Below are 12759 nucleotides of genomic sequence, written 5' to 3'. Positions count from 1 at the left end.
CTTTCTTTGTATGATTTGAATGTCTCTCAAAACATTCTCCGGAATAATAGGCTCTACAGATTCACCAACCATAATAAACTCTGGTTCATGAACTGCTTCATTTTCTGCTTCCACCATTTCTTCATCATTTACTGTAACATCTTGAGCATCCACCATTTCAATTTCTGGTTGAGAAGATGATCCACCTACCTCAAGTTGATTTTGTGAAGATCCAACAACTTCAACTTCTTCTGCTATACCTTTATTTTTCAGGTTAGCTTCTTCAGCAAGCTGTCTTTCTCTTTCTTTCCTTCTTTCATTTGCCTTGATAATGTCAACTTGATCAAAAGCCTCGTGGATGTTCACCTTCAGATGTGCTTCAATCACAGCCGTAAGCATTTCTAGTTGCTTATCTTTCATCACCTTATCTGCTCTCATAGCTTCCATCTCTAGCTTCATTGCCTTCATTTCATTTGTCGAAGCTTCATTCATCTCATTTAAGAGTTGATTCAAAGTCTGATTGATATTCTGCAAGTCTTTGACTTTGGCGTTCAATGCAGCAATTTCATCAGTAAGTGCGCTAATAAGTTCTGCATTATCTTTTATATCTTCCTTCATTTCATTCAATTTCTCATCTTTTGTAAACATTGCATCCATTACGTCTTCGTGCCGTTTCTCCAACTCATCAATCATTTCCTTCAACTTTATTTGTATAGCTTCGTTTTCTTCCTTTTCCTTTTCCAAGGCCTTAACTTTTTCTTCCAATTCTTTCATCTTTTTATCATGAAATAGGTCTCCTTCACTATCTGGCATATCTTTAAAGAAATCTCCAGTAGCACCACCAAAGCTATCAAAATCTAAGCTGAAATAATCTGTCTTTCGTTGTGATGATTCTGGAATATCATGACGATCAGATGTTTGTTTAGCAGATTTGACTCCAGTGATCTCCACATAATCATCATAAGAAGTTTGTGTTTCTTTTGGAATTTCTGTTGAAGGAACTTCTTTTGGTATCTCAACTACAGGACTAGTTTCAGCAGTGTCCTGTTTCTTCTTCCCTTCCTTCTCTTTTTGTGATTTAGCATACTGTTTCTTTGCTCTAACCACTCTTGGAATATCACCGGTGCGAGTAGCTTTTCTTTTCTTTCTGTTTTTCTGGGAATCCTCAGGATTGTACGATGAATCTTCATCTTCAGAATTCTTTCTTTTCTTTAAAGGTCTTTTCTTCAGTTGTACCTTTCCTTTTCCCACTGTCTCTTTGACTAGTTCAGATTCAGATAAAGTTTCTTCTGAATCTTCATTACTGGAGTTCTCTTGAGCTTCCTCTTCTTGACCAGCTTTCTTTTGAGCTTGTGCTTGTTCAGCCTCTTCATGCTTTTTAAAATAGCTTTCCAAAGTCTCTTCTAAACCAACACCTTGATCAATCACCTCCCTCGATTCTATGACAGGTTCATCAATTAGCTTTCTTTGAGGTTCTTCAGAAGACCCTGCAAAAACAATTATTTAAAGCAAAATTAGTAACAATTTTCATAACATAATCTAAGAATCATATAGCTCCCCCTATCACTGTACCCTTTGCTGTTTCTTTAATTACAACCACAGGGGTCGACTTTGGTGTTCTCTTTCTCTTTCCATCTTTGATACACCACCATCTGGTTTTCTTTTCAATCATATCATTCATCTTATTGTCTTCATTGTCTGAATCACTATTATCATGTCTCCATCTATCATTTTCAGGAGCTACGTATGCTTCATCCTTTAATGCACAGATCAACTCTTTTGTTTTAGCATCCTTCTCCTTTGTGATTCTCAAAATAGTAGTCTTATTCACTTCAGCCATTGCCATAATATCATCCTTATTCTTTGGCAAATTCTTAACTTTGTCATCCAAGATCATCATAATGAATCTTGGGTACATAATGTATTTGTCTTTCCCGGCTAAGCAATTTTCTTTTAAAAATTCAAAAATCACTTGTGAAATATTGTATTTCCTGTTCAGCACAATACTTACAACAATGTTCATTATGTAGTCAGACACCTCATCATAGGCTCCCTTTCTGTGAGATAGGGAATGCACTAAGCAATGCATTAAGTATCTGTATTGTCTCGAGAAACTCCTTTTGAACATTTTTCCGTTGATGTGTGAAGAAAATCCCAATCTACACCATAGCCCTTTAGCAAGACGTTCTGACATGATCGTTGGATCATTATCAGAATCTTGTAAATCAAGAACCCTTCTTATGTCCTCTACTCCAAACACTACTTCAACATCAATATCCTTGTTGTTTTCATCTTTCTTTTTGACTACTGCATGAATTTTATTATCCTTTTCTTCAAACCTTGCAGTGTCCCAGAATCTTCTAACATGAGATTCATAAACTATTGTTGTATCAGACAATGCCTTAGCAATTCTGCTTTTTCTTAAGCACTCAGCCATTTTTTCTGCTTCTGTTCCTTTTGTAGAGACCTCATCAATTGCACTTGGAACATTGTGTCCTTTGTTAGTGTCTTTTCCTCGTCCCTGTGAAAAATTTAAACATTAGATATAGAGAATTGAAACACTTGAAACATTTAGAGTGATAGAACAGTGAATCGAATGGCTTGTTCGATCGAATAGTATTTGCTGTTCGATCGAATAGGAATGATGTGTTGAAAGAACCTTTGCTGTTCGATCGATTGGTCTGATCGATCGAGTGGTCTACTCGATCGGCTAGCAAAATACTGTTCGATCGATTAGCAAAAGACTATGCAAGATATCTAAGGTCATCAAACAATGCTACTTGAACGGCTAGAACAATGCTATTCGATTGGTTAGCAAGTTGCTATTCGATCGACTAACAAATCTCTGTTCGATCGGTTAGCAATGGGATATGCAAACGGTTAGCAAAATGCTGTTCGATCGACTAGCATAAAGCTGTTCGATCGGCTAGTAAAATACTGTTCGATCGACTAGTAAAATACTGTTCGATCGGCTAGTAAAATACTGTTCGATCGGCTAGCAGAATGCTGTTCGAACGACTAGCATTTTACTACTCGAAAGATTAACCAAGATAGTCATGCATATATGAGATAATGCAATGCTGTTCGATCGGCTAGCATTTGCTGTTCGATCGGCTAGACTAACCGATCGGCTAGCAAATGACTAAACAAGAACAACATACATTAGATTCACTCTAACACTTTAAACGATGACAAAATATATCATGGCACACATTTCAAAACAGAAAAACAAAAGATTTAAACATTATTCATAAATGAAAACATGATGCTGTTCGTTCGGCTGGTCTAGCCGATCGGCTAGCAACATTTTCATCATGAAGAACATTCAAATAATCATGAAGAACAACCTAACAGATATCTCAAAATTGAACACAGATTATTATTCTTCATGATGTCGACATCAAAACCCTGTTTTCATTTTCTCTAAAAACAACCTAAAACCTGTTCAAATCATCATCTAAAGTTCCGACTGTCGTCACTTTCATTCTTAGATCTATCAAGCTTAATTAAGATTTTGCAAAAATTAAACCGGTAATCTTGTAGATCATGCAATTCCGATCAAAACCCTATTCTTAGAATCATCTAACTCTTTCTTAATCTTTCCTAATCTTGATTTTTCTAATCGACTCAATGAAGAACATCAAACAGTTAAGAACATGAATGAAATCACTGATTCAAAGATTGAATGACATACCTTTACCATTTGTGATGATGAGTGAGCCAACAACACAAATTTGAAATGAAAAAGGAATCAAGAATCTTCAAGAACAATGAATCGAGTAGCAGATAGCAGTCTGTTCGATCGGAAATGAAAAAGTTTTCTAGAAGCCTTGACTGCCTATTTATAGGTATGACCTGATCGATTGGCCTAATCGATCGGCTAGCCTAGCCGATCGGCTAGCTGTTCGAACCAAAGATCATGACCTCTTTACTCGAATATCTTTTGACCCTTTTTCTGATTTTGAACCTTTTCATATTTTATCAGTGAATGAGAAATCCATTTAAGCATCTAGGTCCAAGTTAATGACCCTAGAAACTTAATTCGTCTACCAAGTTCAACTTAATGACCTTGGTTGACTTGAAGCAAAAACACACTGATTGTTTTTCAAAGATTTTTCTTGAAAATTTACAAGTTACAAATTAATGAACTTGTATTTTGATATTTCAAAACTCTCTGTTTGTGATTAGCTCCCAACTCGCCTTTTCAGTACAGGATCAACTTTCTGCATTTGCATCAGACTGTGAATCTGATGATACGCTTTCTACCTTGGTTTGTCAAAAATAAAGTAGAAATGTAAAATATATTTTTGTATTTTCAATGCATGAAATAGATCAAAAGAAGACTGAAATATTAACAGGAATGAAAGTAAATCTTTTGACGAGCGTGTTAGGGAATCATATTAGTTTATCAGATCAGTTATCAGTACCGTTAAGCTTCATTTCATATTCAGACTTAAACATTTTACTTAGATAGATTTTAAATTTTTCAACACAATTTTCAAAGTATTCAGGATATGACTTAGATGTTTTTAAGAACTTAGCAAAATCATGTGTCCCACCTCTTGAATATACTCCCGTATCCAGTATTCCAAAATTCCAATCTACAGATGAATATACTAAGATGATGTCTGTACATAATTTAGGGAATGCGAGAACTGAGGGATCTCAGGTCAGAACTTCCGTTCAGCAGAGAGATATCAGTTTCGACTTAGCAGTATGTCCCCTTTAGAGGATCTTTTCAGCTACAACAGATGATTATCAATTTTATTGTCTAATCACTGAGGGCTAGAATGCTATGTTTCAAGCATTTACTGCAAAGCATTATCCAGGGACTAGGTCAGAACTACCGTTCAGCAGAAGTCCCGAAATAATACCCCAGACATCATTTTAGTAGAAACACCTAGTATTTTAGAATATGAAATCTTTCAAACGAGATTTCAGGGGTTACCTATATATCCAAGTAGTGTTCCCCACAAATCTTGCAAGTTTATATATTTATGTTTATATCCCGAATAAATCTACTAAATGTGTTTAAAATTTATCCTCATATCATCAGTGCTCTGTTTAAATCTTTGTACTCTTCAAATCTTTAGCATACGATAACTGTCACACTAATGTACTATCATTTTCCCTTTATACACTAACTCTTTTTTTTTTTTTTTTTATTTTCTATTGTTTTTGATATTTTGAAAATTTTATCATGTTTTTGGCTTTTTGAATTTTTACTGTTTTTGTCTTTTCTAAAACGATATATTTACAATATTTACAAATATTTCTATCTCCCCCTAAAGACCAAAACATGTAAAAAGACGACAAACCATTGCAGATTGTTTATCATCATCATCCACAGTGGTTTCTGCATCAACGCTAACAATTCCATCAACCACTGAAAAGAGCATCATACCATTTAGTTTTAAAAGATATTTAAAACGATTTCTGTCAAAAGCTTTGGTATGCAGATCAGCTTTTTGCTCATCAGTGTGGATTTTCTCAATTCGTATCAACTTTTTCTCGAAGCAGTCGCGAATAAAGTGATGACGAATTTCTATATGTTTTGTTTTAGCGTGATGTACCGGATTTTTAGTTATGTTAATTGCAGCCTCGTTATCAACAAAAATAGGAGTGTTAAGAAACTGCAAACCGTAATCGCGCATTTGTTGCTGTATCCACAGGATTTGAGAACAGCAGCTGCTTGCAGATACGTATTCTGCTTCACATGTGGATAACGCAACAGATGTTTGTTTCTTGCACTGCCAGGTGACCAAGCGAGGTCCAAAGAACTGGCATCCTGCAGTTGTTGATTTCGCATTTTGTTTGCAGCATCCGAAATCCGAGTCGGAATACCCCTCGAGTGTGAAATCGCCTTTTCTAGGATACCATAACCCCAATGATGGAGTTCCTTTCAGGTAGCGTAGTATCCTTTTCACAATGATTAAGTGCGATGCTCTAGGGTTAGATTGAAATCTTGCTGCGAGGCATGTTGGGTACATAATGTCGGGCCGAGAAGCAGTTAGATACATCAAGGAACCAATCATGGATCGATATAGTCGTTCGTCTGCCCTGTCTCCGGTGAGATCTGGGTGAATCCCATGATTTGTTGCTAGTGGGGTTGCAGCAGATGAAGAGTCTGACATTCCGAATTTCTCTAGAATATCATGGACGTACTTCGTCTGGTGTATGAAAATTCCTTCAGGAAGCTGATCAACTTGTAATCCTAAAAATAATTTCATTTCCCCCATTGACGACATTTCGAATTTCTGCTTCATCACTTGCTCAAAATCTTTGCACAAGTTTTCGTTGGTTGACCCGAAAATTATGTCATCCACATAAATCTGAACTATCAGCAAGTGACCATCAACAATCTTTGTGAAAAGAGTAGCATCAATTGTTCCCCGGATGAAGTTATTGACTAGCAAGTGCTGAGACAAAGTCTCATACCAGGCTCTCGGGGCCTGGTGCAAGCCATATAAAGCTTTATCCAAAAGATACACTTTGTTTGAGTGATGTGGATCAACAAACCCCGGCGGCTGTCCCACATATACTTCCTCTTTCACTTTGCCATATAGAAAGGCCGACTTTACATCAAGCTGATATACTTTGAAATTCTTCCATGATGCAAATGCTAGAAAGATCCTGATGGCTTCAAGTCTTGCTACAGGAGCGTATACCTCTGTAAAATCAATTCCCTCCTGTTGACTGAAACCTTGAACGACGAGCCGAGCTTTGTTTCTGACTACTACTCCTCTGTCGTCCCTCTTACACTTAAACACCCATTTGGTATTTATTTTCCGATGACCTTCAGGTAGATCCACCAGCTTCCAAACATTCAACTTTTCAAATTGATTCAATTCTTCCTGCATCGCGTTGACCCAGGAATCCTCAGTAAGTGCCTCTTTGTATGTGCGAGGTTCTATCTGCGAAATAAAACAACACAGTGAGAATTCATATTGTAAAGACTTTACTGAAGAATAAAAACTTGAAAGGCCCTGATCAAGTTGACGTCTGGTGCGAACTCCTGATTGCAAATCTCCTATAATCTGTTCCTCTGGATGATACGAAAGAGTTCGAGGCATCACTTCGTCTGGAACATCTACATTTCCTTCTAGATTTGTAACATTCTGTTCAGCATCCTGCTCACTAACTTGGTTTGTTTGACTTAATACCTGGATTTGCTCCCCCTCAAGGTCTGAATCACTATCATCAAACATTGGCATATTTTCAGCTTCTTGATTATCATTTTCCACTGACTGATTACCAGGAGCAACTTCATCCTCATGATCACCAGTATTGCTAGGACCTGCTTCATTGTCATTTGATGTTTCACTAGATCTTCTCGTATATTCTGCTGGAAATCTGAGCGATGATTCATATTCTCGAAAAACATCCAGCTCATCAAAGAAATCTTCTTCCTCTTCAGATTCTTTTCTCATGTCAAACGATCCCCAAAGTCTATCATAGTTATAACGCCATGAATCACCAGGATTTTGAGGTGGCATAGTATACCCCTGACATTCAACATTAGATGCTTCAATAATACGCTTCTCACTTGGAACAAAGACTCTCCGTGTAGGACCTGAGTAACCAACAAAGATTCCTTCAAAGCTCTTTGTACCAAACTTCCCATTAGGCTCTATTACCGTGCATGGTGACCCAAACGGCTCTAGATACTTCAGATTTGGTTTGCGTTTATTAATCAGCTCAAAACATGTCTTGTTGAATCTTTTCACAGTAAGAACTCTGTTGAGTGTATAGCATGCAGCCGAAACAGCTTCTCCCCAGAAATTTATTGGTAATTTGGAATCTGCAAGCATCGTTCTGGCTGTCTCGATTAGCGTCCGGTTTTTGCGTTCTGCAACTCCATTTTGTTGAGGAGTGTATGGAGCACTGAATTCATGCAATATACCTTTTTCATCACAAAACTCCTCCATCTTACTGTTTTTGAACTCTGCACCATTGTCACTTCGAATTCTACATATCGGTCTTTGGTACAGGTTCTCAATCTTCTTGAACAACACCACTAGGCTATTAAAGGTTTCGTCTTTTGTTTTCAGGAACATCACCCATGAAAATCTGGAATAATCATCAGTCACGACTAGGCAGTAGGAATCTCCTGTTATGGTTTTGACATTCACTGGACCAAACAAATCCATATGAAGTCGTTCCAATGGTCTTGAGACTGAATTGACTTGTTTTGAAGGATGAGACTTTTTCTTTTGTTTGCCTCTGACGCAGCTTATGCATTCCCCTTCCAGATGAAAACCTTTAATATTCACTCCGGTGACCAAGTCGTTATGCACCAAGTGATTCATTTTCCTTAGGTGAATATGCCCCATCTTTCTGTGCCATAACCTTGACTCCTTTTCCGTTGCTCTGGACACAAAACAATGAGCCTGACCCGTGGTTGTAGTAGCAACGCTCATGTCCAACACGTACAGATCGTTGACTCTTGGTGCCCTCATGATGATCCACTCTTCAGGTATCACAAATCCCGGTTTCAAGATTAAACATTCTTTGTCGGTGAAATAAGTAGTATACATCCTGTCACAGATCTGGGAGATACTCAGCAGGTTGTTCTCCAGCTCAGCGATGTAGTTAACTCTCTCAAACGTGATAATACCATTTGATAATGTTCCTTCACCTATGATCCTGCCTCCTTGATTACCCGCAAAACCCACATAGCCACCATTAATGTCATTCACATCATACAGCAATGCGGTCTTCCCTGTCATATGCCTTGAAGCTCCACTATCCATTATCCACCTGGATACAAGTTTTGGAAGATCCTGCACATAACAAATCATCATTTAAACAACTTCAAGAAAGATGCCGATTCATGCTTCGCAATCCAGGAAGCTCCGGCAATTCAAATTGTTTAGTCAAACATGTTGTCCACCCAGGCCTTATCAGCCTTAGGGACAACCGTGACTTTTGCAACTTGAATTTTGAAATTCTTTGAATTAAGAGGTGGAAAATTTGCATCATAATCAATTGTCATTGATTCTTCAGCATTTTTCACCTCAGGAATTGAGACCTTCTTCTCAATTTTTGTTACAACCTTTGGTTTCCACACTTGTTGAGTTTCAGCACCCCGCTTATAAAATTTATCTTGTTTAGGTACCAACTTCTTCACGTGTTTAGATTTTTCTTTCAAGTTGTTAGTTTGAACAACTTTCTTCTCAACATACATCGGTGCTTTTCCCTTTTTGTCATCTTTTCTTTGTTGAACCTTCACAATTTCAGTCTTAGGTTTTACAACAGTACACTTTCGTGCAATATGACCCATTTGATTACATTTGAAGCAAGTACGAGTATCAACTACTTGACTTGTGCCTTCAGACTGAATTTGTGAAGCTTTCTTCTCAAAAAATTCTTTGTTAGATTTTGAAAAAATTTTCTGTTCTTCCTCAGCAAGTGAACTTGAGCTGTTCACAAATGTTTTCTTTTTGACATACCTTTTATTTTGATCAAATCTTTTCTGATATGATTTACCCCCCTGATAACCACCTGACCAATTTCTGTTGTTATTATTATAACCACGTGATGGATAGGCAGTTTTCCTGTTATGAACCTTTTCGACCTTTCGAGTGTTTACTGTTGACAACTCGACTTCAATCAATTTAAAAACTTTGGCCAATTTGTTCAGATTCACATTCTCTAATGGAAACTCGGAATCCGAAAACAACTTATCCGATCCTGACATCTTGTACATGACAAGATCAGATTCATCATGTAAATTGCTTTTGGATTTCTGTTTCGGAATGTATTTGTCTAGAAAACAACCATCCTCCTCAGAAGTGTCACAATCTGGTTTAAGCACATTATCCACCACACTTTTCACCACATCATTTTGGACACCCTCGTCATTGGAAGACGTGAACGTGACATCAATACTCTCAGGGAATGTAACATCATTTTCTTCTTCAATTTCCACCAAACTAGACTGCTTTTTCGTGTAGTTGTCTAAGATTGGCGGTGGAACTCTGTGAAACCCTACACCTGTTCCATCCGCAAACACATCCTCACCAGCTTTGTTTTTCCCTATGGGTTTAGGAACTATGTGCTGCAAAACAAAGCTAGCTGAGCTATAGCTGTTTAATTTTAACTGGATTCTTTCATTTTCAATTTCACTTTCTTGAACCTTCAGTTTTAATTTTGCTATCTCATCCAGTTGTTTGTTGATTGTTTCCTCTTTTATTATCAAAACAGCTCTTAAATGCTCGTTTTCCTTAGTTGTTTTTCCATTTCTATCATCACTCTCTTTAACGACATTTTTCAATTTTTCAAATTTTTCAACAACATTTCTGCTTTCAAGAAGAATTTTGTCATGATCAGCTTTAATTTTCTGGTTTTCAGTTTTTAATTCTTTTATTTGTTCAGCTGATTCTTTTGACTCTTTGTCACAATCAAGAATTTGACTTTCAAGTTTTCTAACATTATTTGTCAGATTCTTGATTTTCTCCCCATTGAGGTATGTGACTGTTGTACAAAAGTTGCATTGTTTATTACAACTTTTGCAATCAGCATTGCAATTGTTTTTGTTACCTGACACAGTTGATGACTTAGTTTGACTGACCTGTTTCTTTAACTCAGAATTAGGAGTAGAATCTACCTCAAGTGCTTTGACAGCTAGCACTTTATCAGCCATTTCTCTCAAGTTTTCAGCTGTCATCTCCTGTGCAGTGTTGATCAACCCGGTGTCAATTTTCACAGGTTCTTCTATCTTCTCCTTTTCTTTTCTTTCTTTCTCTCTTTCTTCCTCGATCATTTTCGATGTTGGTGTACCCCACCATTTGTGTTGCCAGTACTCATCCTCTTCTTTTTATTCTTGGATAATGGCTTCAATGTCTATCTTCTTGTAGTCGACAGCAATGTTACCATATTCATCCAAATAACACTCTCTATCTGGATCCCATCGGTTTGCACGTTTTGCTTCCTCATAAACACCTGAGAGTCGGATGATCTTTGCTTCAGCAACCATTTTTCGATATTCGTACTTTTGTTGTTCTGTACGATTATCCTTCCATTGAATTGGTTCATTATGACTCGCCATAAAAGCATAACCAATAGCATCATCTTCAGGTAATACTTCCTTACTCCAATCATATCCTTCATCATCGTAAATCACTGCCAAAGCTCTAGATTTTCCTTTGTTGTCTTCAGATTGCTTTATTCTTGGCGGTTCGGACTTATTCTGATGATAGATAGCTTTCTTGTAGTAGTCATCCTTGAATGGATTCTCAGATTCTTCAACATATGCATTTCGGCATTCTCGTTTGAAGTGGCCTTTCTGTTTGCACTTGAAACACTTCACCTTTGATTTATCAAATCCCAGCTTTGTTGAAGGACCACCGATTGTTTTTCTTCCCGTTATCTCCATAAAGCGTTGTGCACGTCGCACTGCACTCGCCATTGCCCATTGGATATCAATTAACTCCATCTCTTCGGGATCTATCTGATCATAGTCTTCTTTTGTCAGATTAGTATTCCCAATCTTTCCAGCAATCAGCCCCTCATATGATTCTAGCACAGATGCTAGAAACACCATCTGTTGCTTCACAGATTCTTCATCAAAGTTTTGTGCATTCTTCAAATCAACAGCAATATTACATGAGAACTTTGAATCAGAACGATTTGTCGAGGCAGTAGAAATAGAAGTAGACCCACTATGATATCCACTGTGACTTTCTTTGTTTGAGTTGCTTTGATTTTCTTTAGGAGCTGGAGATATGTTTTCGGCAGAAAATGCAGTTTTCGGTGATGAGGCTTTGGGCATCAAACTTTTGGGATAGTATAGTTCTGGATTTTGTTGATATGAATGATTGACTTTGTACGTTTTCTTCAATTCTAGCTCATGGCTTTCCAGCCGTTCAATCACTACATCTGGTTTTAGTTCTGCTGGCGGAATGGTGTTTTTCAACATCAAAGCATAGTACCTCCAGTCCATTTCATCTGGTAAAGAATCGAACAGTTTATCAACTATCTCCTCTTCAGGATATTTGATATCATGACGTGCAAGTTCCAATTTAAGATGACCAAAACGTTCGATCATCTTGCAGACTGACTCATTTTTGAAACAACTGAACATATCAAACTCCTTTTTTAGTAGTTTAGTTTTGTTCTTTAAGATTTCTTTACTTCCCAGACATTTCTTTCCCAGTTTATCCCACAAATCTTTGGCGTTGGTGTAGCTGATTAGTGAAATAATATCTTCCCTGACAGATTGAAATAGTAGTGCTACACATTTCTGTTCAGCAACGAATAGATCAATCTCTTCATTACTTCTCAATACTTCACCATTGTTTTTACCCGCAGCATACCCATTTTTCATGCTTTTCCAGCTGGGGAAAGCAAACGCCATCAGCCATTCTTCAAATTTTATTGCCCATCTTGTATAATCTTCAATAGCCATTAACTTTGGAGGACGATTAAAAGTTCCAAAAGCGCTTTCTGATTCCCATGCTTCCTTCCTTTTCTCTTTGATTTGATTTGTGTTGGTATTGTTTGATGTAGAATCATCATTTTCTGGATTTCCTGATCCTCCTGAGCTTACAGTGAAACCATACATATCACTAAAAGGGTTTGTGAATATGTCATCCATTTTGAATGTTCCTGTAAAATCAGACAAACACTTAGAAAAATTTTGACTTCTTAAAAACACTTAACACTAACACTTGGATCGAACAGGGTATTCGATCGAGTAATGTGTTCGATCGAGTAGCTTAGCCGATCGGTTAGACAAATGCTGTTCGATCGATCAGCTGTTCGATCAAATCGGATTCT

The sequence above is a fragment of the Helianthus annuus genome, chromosome 16, assembly GCF_002127325.2.
Source record: "Helianthus annuus cultivar XRQ/B chromosome 16, HanXRQr2.0-SUNRISE, whole genome shotgun sequence".
NCBI classification, from domain to species: Eukaryota; Viridiplantae; Streptophyta; class Magnoliopsida; order Asterales; family Asteraceae; genus Helianthus; species Helianthus annuus.
The sequence above is the reverse complement of the archived record's forward strand: the minus strand, read 5'-3'. Positions refer to the sequence as shown.